Source organism: Copidosoma floridanum, unplaced genomic scaffold (assembly GCF_036245765.1).
Source record: "Copidosoma floridanum isolate Cflo_tuat_1 unplaced genomic scaffold, Cflo_Japanese_pri ptg000019l, whole genome shotgun sequence".
Lineage (NCBI taxonomy): Eukaryota > Metazoa > Arthropoda > Insecta > Hymenoptera > Encyrtidae > Copidosoma > Copidosoma floridanum.
Genome location: NW_028321896.1, coordinates 4,664,963 through 4,683,260, shown reverse-complemented (window position 1 = coordinate 4,683,260; position 18,298 = coordinate 4,664,963).

Sequence of the window (18,298 nt, the reverse complement as noted above, 5' to 3'; positions counted from 1 at the left end):
ATGATCTCGTTGCGTCATAGCCATCTTTGCGAATAGAGTTACGCTTCGTGCACACTTACGAAATTGTATCTTAATCACACCAAATGTATAATACTCTTGGGTCGTTTACGGGGAAAAATTCATCTCTGTCCGACAGCTCAAACGAAATCGCGGCGTTTGCGCACCTTTGACATCTATCTTTGCCCCAACCCCCCCCCCTTTCATAGTCTCCTTCTCGTTTCTGCTAAATATATACCGAGACCCGCATTAATTATTTTCATTACCCTCCCCTTTCGCATCTCTGACGACTGCAGCGCTCGAACTTTCGTTCGGTAGCTCGTGCTGTGTCTCCCTGTGTAGGTATATATGTATTTTATCCTTTCACAGTCGAAATGATGAACGGCGAAAACTTTGCGCGGTCTTGTAAACAAAAAAAGTCCAGATCGAGTTAAAATAAGTACGTATGTATTTTAGTTACTTGAATTCTCGCACGAAAAACAAAAAAAAAAAAAAAAAAAAAAAAAAAACCTAGTAAAAATAGTTAACAGTGATACATGTAACACGAAGCTTGTCCAACAGTAGTACAGCAGTAGCTTAGGTCGGCCGCGTGTGGCGCCAGTATATAAGGTATATGAAAATCGGGCAGTGCGTGCACTCGCGAGCTAATTGAGATGGACGCGCAAATTCGCCAACCATGCGATTCTGTCAAAGTGAAATTTCCCGGGGAATAATTGCGTGATATTCGTGTTCATGCCCGGGCGAGTGCTGCGGAACAAAGCCGGGGAAAAAAAAAAACCGGCAAACGCGCGCGACCGCGTGGTTTGTCGTACAAAACGCGCGCGTGGCCGAACCGAAATGGCTCGGATTATTTAATTACAAGCTGGACTTTGGGCGCTTTCCAATGCCCCGAAAGAGTCATAGTTTCCAGGATGAAGTTTGCCGAGGGAAAAAAAAGATACTGAATCTGTGTCGTGTTCTTTTTTTTTTTTTTTTTTTTTTTTTTTTAATAACTACAACCATAAAAAACCATCCATCCATACATCGCACCTAATTAATTAAATACGCGGTCACTAGCACGTGATGATGTAAACAAAAGTAACTCGACCATACGACATCAGGTAGGTTAAAAAAAAAGGAAAAAAAAGGTAGTTTGTCTGTACAAATCGAGTAATTAAAGTACATCTCGCGATGGAAGAGCGGCCTACCAACCGCCGTGTCACCTCACTCTGTTTCCCGATTAAGGGAGCGCGTCGCGTCTCGGCTGATTATTTACAAATCCTCGGTGCACGCGCATCCGCCCTCATTCAATTAACCATCGATATATTGGAACGCGAGTTGTGTACACACGCGCACAACCGATGAAAAGTAAACGAGGCTGGGGGCGTCGTTGTCCATGTCAGTCGGGGGGTTCAACCGAACGTATTAGCTAATTGTCCGGTTGGAAAATCGAGCAACGGAAGAACAAAAAAAAAAAAAAAAGGTACACGTATATATACACGAGCACCGAGCCAATATGCTGTAGTTCGAAGACGAGGCGAAAGGAGCGCAAGCGAGTGTATAAGGTACGGGCTCGAAAAGTATATGGCAAATATTTGCGCGCTTTGACGGACGCCCACCCGGGAGGAATTAGCCCACTGCTGGCGTTCGTGCCATTTTCCTCATATTTTTGCCTCCCCCCGCTCCAACCCTGCTGCTTTTCGCCATCTCAGAAGAAGGGCCGAGAGAGCCCAACCAACTCGGTCCAACTGCGTCAATTACGACCCCTCGAACTCTCCCGCACAACTTTTCCCGAGCGTTTGTAGCTTCCCTTGCAGGGGGAAACGCTCCATCCGGGCTTTCGCGCTTCGCCTCCTCCTGCTTTTTGAAATTCAGATGCCGTATTTTATAAGCGCTTTTGCTTGTAGCCTCCCGGGCACCTCGTCGATGGCTCGCGACTAAAACTATATACCCTTTTTTTTCCTCCTCCCCTCTTCCTTGCGGTGATGCACATATACACGCGTACTCACATTTCACCGGATATTTCGAGAGGAGCGTATACACGTGGACCCTTGATTATAATCGCAAGTAGTGAGAGTCCGAGTTTGGTCAGACACGCCGATCATCCGGCCAAACGTGCGTGAGTTTGGATCGATTTCCACGGTATTCTTACAAAGAATATCATTAATATACAGAGGAGCTCAGAGCTCGCGCCCTGAAACGATGAGCTCGTTGTGGGCAAATTGCTTGTATACTCGTAAAAAATCGTATAATAATAATATCCCACGACTCAAACGTCGTGATAATATTACTTTTCGTTTCAATTATACTGCTCGCAGATATTTTAGGTAGAACAGTAGGTATAAGGGTGATGTAAATAGAGGCACCCACCCATACGTCATATGCGCCTCCCGCATCCTGCAGCTTTGCTTGCGCCATACGTGCTAGAAAATGAGAGATGAAATTAGTAACCGACCGAATCAAGGATATAAATGTACATATTCACCTGTACCGTACAAGTGTGTACACGCGTGTACCTTGCATCGACTGTTACGTTCTTCTCGTAGCTTGTATATATGCATACGCGACCCCCATTACCGGCTCCTCCTCCGAAAACTCGAGCTGCGTCTCTCCTTGCCGGCTGCACATGTATCAGACTCCCGTGAGCTCGTAAACCGCACGCCCCTCCCCCTCGCCACTCCTCTGCCATCGACGTACACGTAGCTTTTCCCTCGCTTTCCCAAAAGCTCTCCTTCGCTCTTCCGACGAGCAGCGCTAGCCTGTAATTATGCGACCCCCGTAATTTTCTTTAATCACAGAAGAGAGGACGCGCTCACCGGGTCACTTTGACGACCGGCTGAAGGTATAGGAAAGGAAGGATGGTCCTGCACGTATCCATATATATATATGTATGTATGTATATATGTACCCACGCGCTCATCCACAGCCCCAAAGTAAACACGTGCGCGCTCGCTGATGGTGGGCCTTTGAAAAAGCGCGTGCATATTCATATATAGCGGCCCCGTTGTTTCGACGAGGCGTGCGCGCAGATCTTTCGTAACTCACAGGTGTGATTTTTTTTTTTTTTTTTTTTTTTTTTTTTTTTTTTTTCTCTACGTTAGAGTGCACAATCCAGCAAGAGGAGGATAAAGAGCTTTTGGTCAAAGGGTCGTTACAAGGCGAGACGGTAATGCAACCGTTGGACCGTTTGCCTTTGAGTTTTACACGTTGCAATTGTTTGCTACAACCACTTGCAAGTTTCAGTACAACAATCGCTTGACTGACGCGTTACAGCGCGATATCGCTTTTACACCGACCCTGTCGATCGTACTTTTGACAATTGTCCCGCGATGACGAAAAAAAAAAAAAAAAAAAAAAAACAGAGGGTTGTTTTTTAGCGTCGATCGAAATCTTTTCGAGCCCCCTCGATGTGTGCCGATATTCGTGCGAGCTGGGTACAACAGGTGCCCCGATACCTTTGGTCACGCTGACGCGTGTCATAAACATAACCACGCGAATATTTACACTTGGGCACTGGTTGGCGCGAAAAGGTGCCATACATGTATCCACGTTGCATACGTTTTACAAGACAACGCGACCAAGCAGAGTGCACGGGACGTATGTGGGACGTTTCATGAAAAATTCGATACTTCGATAGGTGGATGGGATTTATGATATTTAGTATGCTTAAAGTGTTTTCATGTTTGCTTTTTCTTCCCCCCTAGTGTTGGGTCTGGTTTTACTGCCGTGTGTAACCAACATTGACCAATATTAGTGACTTTTTTTTATTTTTAATATGAAATACAGGTTGCATTATTATTTGTCATTCGGATTTATGTAGTTTAATTGGGTCAGCGGTGAAACGATGAATTTTTCGTAAAATGGCCCACGTACCGTAGGAAGGGGTCAAAAGCCAGGCACATGTATATAATTGGGATGAATATTGAGAAGTTGGCCAGTGAAGTTGTAAGTAAACTTGGATGCCTCGAGGCGTTGCCTCTCCCTCTCTCTTTAGACGGCGCGGGGCCGACCCGATGCTTGAGAGCAGAGACGTGTTGCGGACAGGACTTGCCCTGCAAAGTCTCCCATCTCGGCGTCAACCTCCGTCGGCGTTGCCACTCTGGTGCTGTCCGCGCCACTTTCTCTCCGTCTCCCTGCTCTTTGCGTGCGCGGGAATTTCACCAGCCGGTGTACTGCGCGATAACTCAATTGCGCCGCAGCGATCGTGCGGTGCAAAATAATTGATGCATCCGTGACGAACTGCAGTTCAGAAGTCGGAGCGATCGGATCGACAGCGATTAGCCATTAACGCGGAGGCCGATCGAGATCGCGGCTAACCAACTGCGAGCGCCGATTTCATAAGCTCCGATCTTCCCCTTTTTGTCCTTCGACGTATTGGGAAAGGGTTTTCAAAGTGTTTTTAGAAGCAGTCTCAATACGTACCTTATAATGTCAAAGGGCATTACTTCCCCTGAGTCATTTTTTTTTTTTTTTTTCAATCATCATTTTGTTGAAAACAATAGTTGCCATAAATACTTAAAAAAATTGTAACAAGTAAGAATTTGAGAAAAGTCTGCGCCAAATATTGCTATTGTAGACTGAAAAACACATGTTATTCCAGCTCAAATAGACTTTAGCGACTCGATTTTAATTTCAAAGGTATTTTTTTAATCCTTAGGAAATGTTTAAGGAGATGTTTTGTAAAAATATAGTAAGAGAAAGGGTAAAAGAAAAACAGACACCATAATTGGTTATGAAACTAATGTATGGACAATTTTTGCGCATGCAATACGAGCGCGGCCAAAGGCGTGAAAACGAGCAGGGAGAGGGGTATATTATGCTCTGGAACAAAATCCAGCTGGTCCCTCCCTCATAACGAGGCCGTAATGAGCGCAAATGGCATTTTCAATTAGGTCTGACCAATTAGTCGAGCTTTAATTCACTCGAGAGTTCCTCTATGCCCCTCGTCTTTTGTCCTCTGCATGCTCGGCCGTTGTAATAACTTAAACCTCCATTGCCTCCTGTTTTTCACCATCGCCCAACTGACCCCCCCCCTACGAATACGTCATGCGCACGATAATGCGCATCGATTCCCTTTCGGTTTGTTGAACGATACGTAATACCGATTCATTAATTTATACTCAAACATATATAGCAACGATTGTCTTTCCCCAATGATATAATTTCGCAGTTTTTCGCGCTCGCGCTCCACTTTCTGTTTTCGGCTTTTATTGGCCGCGTTATTAACCCCGCTGTATTTTTAGCCACGCTTTTATTTACATTACTCGCTCGACCTTCATTTGCATCCATCCGTCTCCCTCCGCGTCACCAGATGAATGCGCCCTTATGAATATTCATCGGCGCAGCGTCTGGGGCTCCGACAAGTTTATCAAATTTACTTTCGAAAAAAAAAAAAAAAGAAAAAAACACACGCCACCGAGCCAGAATTCATCCGCGTATATATTTTTGCGCAACTCTTGTACAATTTTGTCAATGATCTTCAAATGCAAGTTCACCCCCGCCCTGGAAAACACCGTACACGTAATACAGAGGGCACGAATTAAATGAATGGAAGGTTCGGACGTGTCACAAAAATTCATCGTCCCTCCCACGAGCGCGAATGGGGCTAATAGCGGGTCACGCGGTAATAATTCCAATGAAATAAATTGGACGCGCGCGAGCAGATATTCACTTGACGCTGGCTTGGCACTGGACAAAAGTTGGCAAACAATTCCCTCAAAAACGCGTGCATGGACGCGCGACCATCGACACAGGGGTGCAAGGGACGAAGGGCTGGACATAAATAAACTTATCTCTTTCGCTCTTTTTCACGCTGTTGCGCCCATCAGCGCTTTTCGGCTTTCACGGGTGTATAGTCGAGGCGTCGAGTACACGGTGTATATGTACGTAGGGAGGTAACACAGTGCTGGGGCCGAGGCCGCGGGATATGGCGTAGGATGAATGGTCCGACATTGGCGGCCCGCCAGACAGCGAGTAACTTATTATATCTGGCATTAAATTATTATAGAGCGGTAGCGACGGAGCAGCCGTGACAATGGACACGGCCAAGTGCATCGAGGAAGCGATTAAGCGCCCCGGCGCCACCCCATCCCCGCTCGCTATGCCGTACAAACGACGAGGTGCGTGGTTATTTGGCCTATCGTTAATATGCTTGTCTACGTTTCCCTTTTTTTTTTTTTTTTTTTTTTAACTTCAGTTTCTACATTTCTCGCAGTAGTGGTAGTTTGTTTGATAAAAGAGCACTTGCAAGGGCTTTATGCCGCTTGAGACGAGTCGGCAAGTCGTCCAATCTTTCGAGAGAAATCCGTGAATCAAAGTATAAACTATCATTGCCAGATTTCAAAAATATATTTTTAAAAAGTTTACGGACTTTTGGTTCGTTGCATTTTCAAATGAATTTTTCATCAATTATATACTTCATTCGTTTCAATTCAATCGATTTTTGGGCACTGAATGCGAAAATTTATGTTCCTGCGTATGGAAAACAAGTCGATGTTAAAATTAAGACCCAATCTCTAAAAATTGTGTTATTGATCTGTAGTGTTGAATAATTCCATTGGTTCGATCTCCATTGAACGCATCAGGAGTTACAATACGACGTAGGTCGTAGTAATCATATAAAATTCAAAACAATACGACGATTTTGGACTAAAACCTACCGGATCGAAGCAATTTTTGGTATCAATTATCCTTGAGGGTAGAGGACCACGTGCGATTCAACATTTCCACATTTCAAACTAAAAACTCATTACTCACGTGGCCACCTGTAAATTATTATATTCATGAAAAAAAAGGGGGGAGAAAAACCCAGCATTATTTCCAGTTCGATTCCGTCCGATGAAAATCGTAAAACCTGCAAATGTCGTGCTCAAGCAATTTTTCATCTGACGCTGCAGATCGGCTCACAAAAAAAAAAGTCTCAAGCAAATAAATTAAAACTCTCCACCCGGCAGAAAACCCTCCCCCCGCCCCCGAAATTTATTTAATTATATATTTATACCAAACGCAACTCATCGCAACCCAAGTTTGATTATACTCCTTTTTCTCTCCAACCGGTCGCTCGACCACGCGGTAATCCGATTATAAAATGTATATATACGTACATTACCCCCCGGCGCCCCTTCCTCTTCGCCACCAACTTTCTCCGAACGATTTATAAAAAAAAAGCTCGCTTTCGAAATTTCCACAACGTCGAATCACTCCCTCGTACATACACACATATATGTATACATCCGCACCGGCGCTCCTTTCAAACCAATTTTGCATTAATCAAAGTCCGCGCGGGGCGAAAGAAGAAGAAAAATCCCCCTCTGCATGTATAATACACATCCCCGGAAAAAACAATCGGCCGGCCGAGCAAAGTTTCCGGGGTGGGGGGGGGGGAAAGCTCCACGGAAAATCTACTTAACTTGTTGCGTTTGCGAGATTTGCGCACCAGCGCGCTCTCTCACCGAGGCCAAGCGAGATGGGAGGGGTGGGGGGATAAAGAAAGGCAATACAGAGCAGAACAATCCGTTGCAGAACTCACGCGTCCCGGAAAATTGATTTTAAAACTAGAGCCTCCTCTAATTCGATGCAAACGAGAAGAAAAGCTCCTCCACCTCTTTCGCTTGTGTACGAGAGCAATTCGAAAACTCTGGGGCTATAGGTGTGCAAGGGTGGGCGCGTCCTCTTCCTTTGGCGAGCGAGTGAGACTAATACCGTATAATTACAGCAATTTAAATTCAATAATTTTAAAGGTATTTTGCGGCTGTACCTTACACACAACATACATACATACACGTCTACGTTGGCGTCTATACGTCTATATATAGGTGTGTAGTGCAGCTGTTATCCGATGGGAATTAGCATAGTAAACTTTATCACCAACAAAGACGCGGCAAGGCGCGGCTCAACTAATTTCGAAGATAGAATAAGTTTCGTCGCGCTACGGGCCAAAGAGAGAGCTCTAAAGGATAGGTATAATGTACAGGGTACACCTATAAGGTATCATGCACGTGGAACGAGCGAGGCGGGCACGCCGCGTCATCAAAAGGCAATATATCTACCCAACCATATAGATGGTCCGCTCCTCCTCGCGTTTCTGTATAATCATACATATATATTTGTACGACGTTGTTTATGCACATTCCTGCGTGTGAAGAGCTGTGGGCGCGACGACGTTAAAATTGACAATACTTTTAGGCACTTTTTTTTTTTTTTTTTTTTTTTTTTTTTTTGCGAGAAATATCTATAGTGCTCGTGGAAAAATAGTAAGATATTTTTCAATCAGTTAAGTGTCTGTTTTACCATAAAAAAAAAAAAAAAAAATGCCACGATTTGTTTGATTTATTTGCAAGAAATTTTTAAATTAAAATTACTCCAATACTTTTTGACTTTTCCCCTCTCACTGTTCGGATTCGAGGGGTTGAAATACTTAACAAAAATTTCGTATGGTGACTGGACACCCAATGGCCACGCAAACTCCCCGGACTCATATGTGCACTGTTCTCCTCGGTATGCCCTTAGACAAGTCCGCAAGCTATGTTATTCAGAGGCACAACTATCGAATACGGTGTTCTTCAAACGGACTTGGATTTTTGCAAGAATTTTTTGCTCAAAGCTTAATGAATTATTTTTACCGAGAAAAAAAAAGGACTCGTGCACGAGCAACAGAGAGGTCCGATTTCACAATCGTTGGAGCCAATGCCGAAAACATCAGCGAAAAAAAAAAAAAAAAAACAGAAACACCAAAGTTCCTGTACTTGTAATTACCTGTATTTCAAACGGTTATGTACAATTGTTATAAAATAGTTGAAACGTACAAATTTCACAGTTCACGAACCAAATTTCCAGCAACAGCGTGCATATATTATATATATATATATCGTCCCCCGTTGGCGATTGCAAAATTATACCACACCCTCCTATCCCCCGATCTTACGTGCCATTGCCACTGTTTGTTGTATAATATATTTACGCGTACGAATATCAAACGAAACGAAGCCGGAAATGATAATAATTCCGTTGCAGTGCAGCCAAGATTATTCCGAGCGCGTGCTCGCGGAGCTGTACACATAAAGATACAACAACGCCGCAAAACCCAAGCGTGCTTCTTCCGCTTTCGCGATCATGTGCACAAATATATCGTGCCTGTATCTGTGGGTACAGTTACGTACAGCCCGGGTGGGTGCGGGAAACAAATTAAAGCGAATAGCAAAAATTAAGGCGAAACTCAGAGTTGCTCTGCGCAAAACTGCGGACACCCGCGAGGAGTAAGCGTACACAGCTTCCGTGTACAGCGTGCGACGGACCTTTTGAAAGAAAAAAAGAGGTTCAAAAGCACGGCGTAAAGCTTTCGGGGGAGGGAGAGTCCGGTGAAAGCTTTTACGGTCATTAGCGGGGCTTATTATATTGCGCAAGCTCACTTTTGTAAACACCCGCACACCCCATACAGATGTGTATACTTGCACACTTTTGCCGGGAGTGCGAGCTCTGTATGTGTACGTAGGTACATGCGTTTGTATTATTTATTGCCCAAGGATCGGGTTGTTGAATCAAAAAATCTATGCCACGGTATTACCTATACTTATAACGACGAAATGCTTATATATTATACAGAATACAGTATAATCCCTGAAATTCATCGCTTCTCTTGAACATGGAATTCCTCTGATGCTCACAAAGTAGGTACATACTTACCTATGACTTTTTTTTTTTTTTAATTCAGTTTTAATTTATTGGGAATGCACGTCACCCTCGACATGCATGTACAAAACGGATATTCGTTTATTGAATAAGTGCAAATTAGGTCACTGCCGATCGGTCAATGGTCACTGCACTGCTTTTACCATAGATTTCTTCTAAAAAATAAGAAAATGTTGTTATTTCTACTGATTTTACCATGAAAATTGTGGTTACCATTGAAACCAGAGACATACGATGTAAGTATATATGCGAAACGGCTCGAGAGAATATTATTCTTTACTTCTTACTTGGTTCACCGAATTCTATTAAATAAATTTTACATACTGCTATGAACAAAAAATGAGACGTCTGCAACGGTTATAAGTACATATGATACCGAAAATGAAAATTTAGCAGTAGAGGTATTTGTACATGATAAGTCAGCGTCAACATTTTTATTAAGTCTATTAGGATTATTAACATTATGATATGGACATACGTCAACAATGAATAAAGATGAGTATAGGACAATATACGTTTACCATTCACATATATTATACATTACAAAACATGTAGTTATAACTAAAAGTCATACGGGTACGTTACATCAATAGATCGAAAAGTAAGATTGATTGGGTTTAATAAATGCATGCATCATATATTGTTTTTCGATTTTGCATTTATATTTGGCTATAATTGTATGATCGTTTTTATTTTCACTTAAAAATAAGTTACCAAAGTAAAAGGGTCTGAATTTTATAAATTTCCGTACGTTCTTCATCATACATCAATTTTTGCATATTCCTAGACACTAAGGATTGAATTATTAAAGTTACAAAAATTTGAATTCATAAATCTGTATTCTTAAATATCGTTTCTTATTATTAAAGAAAATTCGTTCGTTGATATTTTATTAGTGTCAAACAAGTGCGATACTAAGAAGGGAACTTGCAACCCTCAATATGAGGGCCTATTATATATGCCCTATCATGCACACCCTATCGTAGAATAGTAAATTTTTGTCATGATTTTGTCGGGTGTTTTCCACAATCGTCACACACCTATAGAGCACAACCCAAAATTATATTTGCTGGTAAAACGATTGCGGAAAACGAGGCGGAAAACACCCAAATTTTCAACTTCGAATGAACTTACAAACAAACATATGCTTCTTATTCCATAAACTCTGCCATCACCACGCCATCAATACGGTATGTAAAATGCTAAGACGCAATGCCACATAACATAACAATAAAGAAAAAAATGAAGATCAGCTCTATCTAGTGGATATTTTTCTTCTCAACTTTTTTCAAAAAATCGGCGATCTGCCAGTGGCTCAGTGGTAGAGCGTTTGCCTTCTACCTGGGAGGCTCGAGTTCGATTCGCCGCTCGGTCCACTCACGGTACCTCTGTGAGGTTTTTTCTCCACATGTTCCACTATCACTGTGACTGCTCCTTGACTTTTACGGTATAATACCGCGCCGCAGTCAGTTATCAAAAACGGCAACAAATTAAAAACTCATAAAAAAAAACATGAAATATGGCATAACGGAGTCCATTAGCTTTAGGTACCCAAAAGCCAAATAAAGAAACAACGACAACCAAACAAAAACCAAACCGCAAATGTTCATATACTATGTCAGTAATACAGGCTCTGTTCGGAAATGATACGTTGGTTAAGTATTAAGTTGGTACCTACCCCCACCCTGGCTTAACTAACTGACCGTGCGTTCGCACATGTAAACAATAGTTAATCAGCTGATCACATTTTGGCGCACTTTAAGCGCTTTTAAGGTTAAAGAGAGACCACCCCGACCCTAGCCCACAAAATGTTAAAATTTGCAATAAAAAAAATATCAGTACACGTATTTTGAACTGCACATTTCGCCTGTACAAATTATTTTAATTGCACACGTCTGAAATGGGCAAAAAAAAATTAATAAACATCAGCACTTTTAGGGGGACACTAAACGGTCCATATCTTCGTAATGAAGGCTTGTATTGAACTGCACACACCTCAAAAAAACTGCACATTACACGATCTTAACTGCACACTCAAATTTTGTAATTGCACACCATTATTTAGTTAATAAATCGATAAAAACTAAATGTCGTAGCTCTACTGTAAATTGTTGTGCATTACTGCGCATGCGCGTGACTATTGGCCAATCATGTGCGTTACAGTGTGCTTGCAGTACTTGCACGTTAGCGGGTATTTACAAAATATTATTAACGTAAATGTAATCGTCCTTTTGTATGTAAACATAGAAATGTCTATGTATGTGTGTATAACTACATGTTTACAACGAAAGCAGCAAATCTGGATAACATTGAGGCAGAAATTAAATAATCTTTATAGAAATAAATATAACAAGAAAAATATTATTGATCATGGGTCATGTTATCCATGGATACAACATGTATGTATGTGTGTATATACACTCCATTGCTAATGCAGAGTGCACCGACATTACCGATGGTGTAAATAGTATTACGGTTGAATTCCAACAACCCAATAACTAATGTATTTATTTTTTTTTATATATATACAGGAAGATTAAAAAAAACTTTTATCCATCTAGAAGTTACAAATATGTTTTGAAACTAAAGATGATTCCTTGAAAAATATGTAAAGATTTAATTAAAAAATTTTATTTAGGACTAGATGTATCATGCAAATATACTTTTGACATGAATAATCACTTTTTTGGCTTTAAAAACTATGCTTTGATCAATTGAATTTACAAATTTACCCCGGCATTATTTGTATTTACACATGAAAAAAAGCACAAAAATTCAATTAAAATTTTTTTAATTAGGTATGCATTGTTCTATACTTTAGAAACTTAACCATCTCAATTAACGTCTAGCTTTCTTTATTTTTCGACAAAATATCTAGACCATCATAATGTGCATGTTGATTGGTTGAATTGCAAAATCAGCAACAAACCCTTTGTATCCAATTTAAGGTCAATTAATTTTTAGAACTCCTGTATACATTTTTTAAAATATTTATTTTCTATGTAATACATACATAATAATTTTTATGCTGCATAAACACTACGTTTTAAACACATTTGTAGAGTTTAACTTTCACTTTGTTCAATATTTTAATAAATAATACTCTGACAACACTATATTTACATAAGAAAGTGAAAAATAAAATTTTACAACAATCTGAATATCATCAACCAATCAGGCAACTTTCCCTTAACATAAAAGCTGTTTATGTTTCCAGGTCAAATAATTTCTAGGTACAAGTATAGACTAGGGGTGTGGCAATTGAAGCCGAGAAAAATTTTCGATGAGTTTGCAATTTTGCATCCGCAAAAATCCGGTAAAAAGTGCTGTATATCTACTATTAGAATTTTTGAGACTGATTAACTGCACAACTAAGTGTTTATTTTCGTGTTGTGTTCAATAATGCTGTAAAAGAAATAAAAACAGTTGATTTGTTTATTTAATGTTGCCCGAGCCCAAATCTTGTTTTTGTAAGATATCTCTTCTTTTTTTTGATCTATGTAATCTAATAAATCGAGGCTTTTTTAAAATCATACTCGTGCGACGTTTGATTTTCAATACACGTGTAGAGCTGAAAAAATAGAGACATCAGTTTAATTGAAGTAAATAATACAAAGAAAACTTTTTTTTTTTAGAAGTTACTATATTTACAATTATAAGCTCGACAGGACTGAGAACCTAAAGTTTTTCAATATCGTAACCGTATTTTATAATATGCATTATTACCGCTGGAATATGCTAACAAAACCAAATATCCGTCTTTCTCACCCAGCAAAATAATAGGTATCTGTATAATCCTGTATCAATTTATTGCACACATGCGAAATGTTCAATGACAGTAAACAATGACATAATTTCAAACTTTACTTTTAACTCTTCATTTCACACGTAATTTTACAATGCAATTGATAAATTATTATTCATACAAAAGTATTAATATTCTTATAGGAGGTCGATTTTCAGGCAAAAGATTATTTGTAAACTTGCCGTAAACAGCACAGCCAATGTCAACTTTTTATTTTCTATCTACACAACTAGTTGCGGCTGGTTTTAGCGTTTCAGATTTCTAAACTAAAAAGTGGCCCTAAAATTCTGAAGGAAAGCTTTAGATATTTTAGGTCCTAGAGCCATGTTGTCAATTATAAACCAGCCGCAACTTATTTGACAGATACAAAATAAAAATTCAACATTTTCTGTGCTGTTTGCGGCAAGTTTACAATTTTATCTATTACTCGAAAGTATAAATGTATAGGAGGTCAATATTCGTATAAAACATACACTGTAAACTTGCCGCAAGTAGCAAAAACATCGTTAATTATTTATTTTGTATCTATTTCAAGAGTTGCGGCTGGTTTATAAGTGACTAAATGGCTCTAGGGCTAAGCTGCCTAAAGCTCTCCTTCAGAATTTCAGAAGCAATTTTTGGCCAAAAAAATCACGACCGCTAGATGGCGCTGATCCTAATGATTATAACTACTTACAGTAGAGCCATTTAATCAATTATAAACCAGCCGCAACTAATTTCGTAGATACAAAATAAATAGTTAAAGATAATTGTGCTACTTGCGGCAAGTTTGCAGTGTATGTTTTATACGAATATCAACCTCATATATATTTATACTTTTGGGTAATAGATGAATTGTAAACTTGACGCAAACAGTGCAAACAACGTTAACTTTTTATTTTATATTTATGAAATTAGTTGCGGCTGGTTTATAAGTAATTAAATGGCTCTAGGGCTAAGCTGCCTAAAGCTCTCTTTCAGAATTTCAGAAGCAATTTTTGGCCAAAAAAATCACTACCGCTAGATGGCACTGATCCAAATGATTATTACTACTTGTAGTAGAGCCATTTGATCAATTATAAACCAGCCGCAACTGATTTTGTAAATACAAAATGAAAAGTAAACATTGTTTGTGCTGTTTGCGGCAAGTTAACAATGCATTTTTTACACGAATATTGACTTCCTATATATTTATACTTTTATGTAAAAGATAAATTGTAAACTTGCCGCCAATAGTGCGAACAATGTTCACTTTTTATTTTGTATTTATCAAATTAGTTGCGGCTGGTTTATAAATAATAAAATGGCTCTACTATAAGTATAGTAATAATCATTTGGATCAGCGCCATCTAGCGGTAGTGATTTTTTTGGCCAAAAATTGCTTCTGAAATTCTGATGGAGAGCTTTAGGCAGCTTAGCCCTGGAGCCGTTTAATCACTTATAAACCAGCCGCAACTTTTGAAATAGATACAAAATAAATAATTAACGATGTTTGTGCTATTTGCGGCAAGTTTACAATTTATCTATTACCCGAAAGTGTAAATATAAGGGAGGTCGATATTGGTGTAAAACATACACTGCAAACTTGCCGCAAGTAGCTCAAACATCGTTAATTATTTATTTTGTATCTATTTCAAAAGTTGCGGCTGGTTTATAAGTGATTAAACGGCTCCAGGGCTAAGCTGCCTAAAGCTTTCCATCAGAATTTCAGAAGCAATTTTTGGCCAAAAAAATCACTACCGCTAGATGGCGCTGATCCAAATGATTGTTACTATACTTATACTAGAGCCATTTAATTATTTATAAACCAGCCGCAACTAATTAGATAAATACAAAATAAAAAGTTAACGTTGTTTGCACTGTTTGCGTCAAGTTTACAATTCATCTATTACCCGAAAGTGTAAATATAAGGGAGGTCGATATTGGTGTAAAACATACACTGCAAACTTGCCGCAAGTAGCTCAAACATCGTTAATTATTTATTTTGTATCTATTTCAAGAGTTGCGGCTGGTTTATAAGTGATTAAACGGCTCCAGGGCTAAGCTGCCTAAAGCTCTCCTTCAGAATTTCAGAAGCAATTTTTGGCCAAAAAAATCACGACCGCTAGATGGCGCTGATCCTAATGATTATAACTACTTATAGTAGAGCCATTTAATCAATTATAAACCAGCCGCAACTAATTTAGTAGATACAAAATAAATAGTTAAAGATAATTGTGCTACTTGCGGCAAGTTTGCAGTGTATGTTTTATACGAATATCAACCTCATATATATTTATACTTTTGGGTAATAGATGAATTGTAAACTTGACGCAAACAGTGCAAACAACGTTAACTTTTTATTTTGTATTTATCTAATTAGTTGCGGCTGGTTTATAAATAATTAAATGGCTCTAGTATAAGTATAGTAACAATCATTTGGATCAGCGCCATCTAGCGGTAGTGATTTTTTTGGCCAAAAATTGCTTCTGAAATTCTGATGGAAAGCTTTAGGCAGCTTAGCCCTGGAGCCGTTTAATCACTTATAAACCAGCCGCAACTTTTGAAATAGATACAAAATAAATAATTAACGATGTTTGAGCTACTTGCGGCAAGTTTGCAGTGTATGTTTTACACCAATATCGACCTCCCTTATATTTACACTTTCGGGTAATAGATAAATTGTAAACTTGCCGCAAATAGCACAAACATCGTTAATTATTTATTTTGTATCTATTTCAAAAGTTGCGGCTGGTTTATAAGTGATTAAACGGCTCCAGGGCTAAGCTGCCTAAAGCTCTCCATCAGAATTTCAGAAGCAATTTTTGGCCAAAAAAATCACTACCGCTAGATGGCGCTGATCCAAATGATTATTACTATACTTATAGTAGAGCCATTTTATTATTTATAAACCAGCCGCAACTAATTTGATAAATACAAAATAAAAAGTGAACATTGTTCGCACTATTGGCGGCAAGTTTACAATTTATCTTTTACATAAAAGTATAAATATATAGGAAGTCAATATTCGTGTAAAAAATGCATTGTTAACTTGCCGCAAACAGCACAAACAATGTTTACTTTTCATTTTGTATTTACAAAATCAGTTGCGGCTGGTTTATAATTGATCAAATGGCTCTACTACAAGTAGTAATAATCATTTGGATCAGTGCCATCTAGCGGTAGTGATTTTTTTGGCCAAAAATTGCTTCTGAAATTCTGAAAGAGAGCTTTAGGCAGCTTAGCCCTAGAGCCATTTAATTACTTATAAACCAGCCGCAACTAATTTCATAAATATAAAATAAAAAGTTAACGTTGTTTGCACTGTTTGCGTCAAGTTTACAATTCATCTATTACCCAAAAGTATAAATATATATGAGGTTGATATTCGTATAAAACATACACTGCAAACTTGCCGCAAGTAGCACAATTATCTTTAACTATTTATTTTGTATCTACGAAATTAGTTGCGGCTGGTTTATAATTGATTAAATGGCTCTACTATAAGTAGTTATAATCATTAGGATCAGCGCCATCTAGCGGTCGTGATTTTTTTGGCCAAAAATTGCTTCTGAAATTCTGAAGGAGAGCTTTAGGCAGCTTAGCCCTAGAGCCATTTAGTCACTTATAAACCAGCCGCAACTCTTGAAATAGATACAAAATAAATAATTAACGATGTTTTTGCTACTTGCGGCAAGTTTACAGTGTATGTTTTATACGAATATTGACCTCCTATACATTTATACTTTCGAGTAATAGATAAAATTGTAAACTTGCCGCAAACAGCACAGAAAATGTTGAATTTTTATTTTGTATCTGTCAAATAAGTTGCGGCTGGTTTATAATTGACAACATGGCTCTAGGACCTAAAATATCTAAAGCTTTCCTTCAGAATTTTAGGGCCACTTTTTAGTTTAGAAATCTGAAACGCTAAAACCAGCCGCAACTAGTTGTGTAGATAGAAAATAAAAAGTTGACATTGGCTGTGCTGTTTACGGCAAGTTTACAAATAATCTTTTGCCTGAAAATCGACCTCCTATAAGAATATTAATACTTTTGTATGAATAATAATTTATCAATTGCATTGTAAAATTACGTGTGAAATGAAGAGTTAAAAGTAAAGTTTGAAATTATGTCATTGTTTACTGTCATTGAACATTTCGCATGTGTGCAATAAATTGATACAGGATTATACAGATACCTATTATTTTGCTGGGTAAGAAAGACGGATATTTGGTTTTGTTAGCATATTCCAGCGGTAATAATGCATATTTGGAATCTATGTTATATATTTATACAGCTTAAAATGTTTAAATATTAATTATGTGTGCCTATATTTACCAACTTATTTGTATAAATTGAACTTTATACAAAAACTCATGATACAATCATTGATTGTCTCAATCATTATTCTAAACGTTAGTGAAAAAGGCGGTTAAGGACGTATACTTAGCCTGCGGACTATGGGTGTATTCCGCAAATACTGCCAGCAGTTAAGTTACGTAGGTCGTGGTAACGCCGCATGGTCGGGTAGCGCTAGCGTCAACCTGTACTAACTGTCGGTGGGTTCCGCATGTCAACAAACTCCGAAATATCAGATGGCATGGGAGCGAAAACAGTAAAAAATATCAAAGTTTGTTGACATGCGGAACCCACCGACAGTTAGTACAGGTTGACGCTAGCGCTGCCCGACCATGCGGCGTTACCACGACCTACGTAACTTAACTGCTGGCAGCATTTGCGGAATACACCCAATATCGTGTCTGTATTTTGCAAATGCTGCCAGCAGTTAAGTGACGTATAGGTCGTGGTTACGTGGTGTCGTGGTAACACCGCAAGGTCGGGCGGCGCTAGTGTCAACCTGTACTAAAA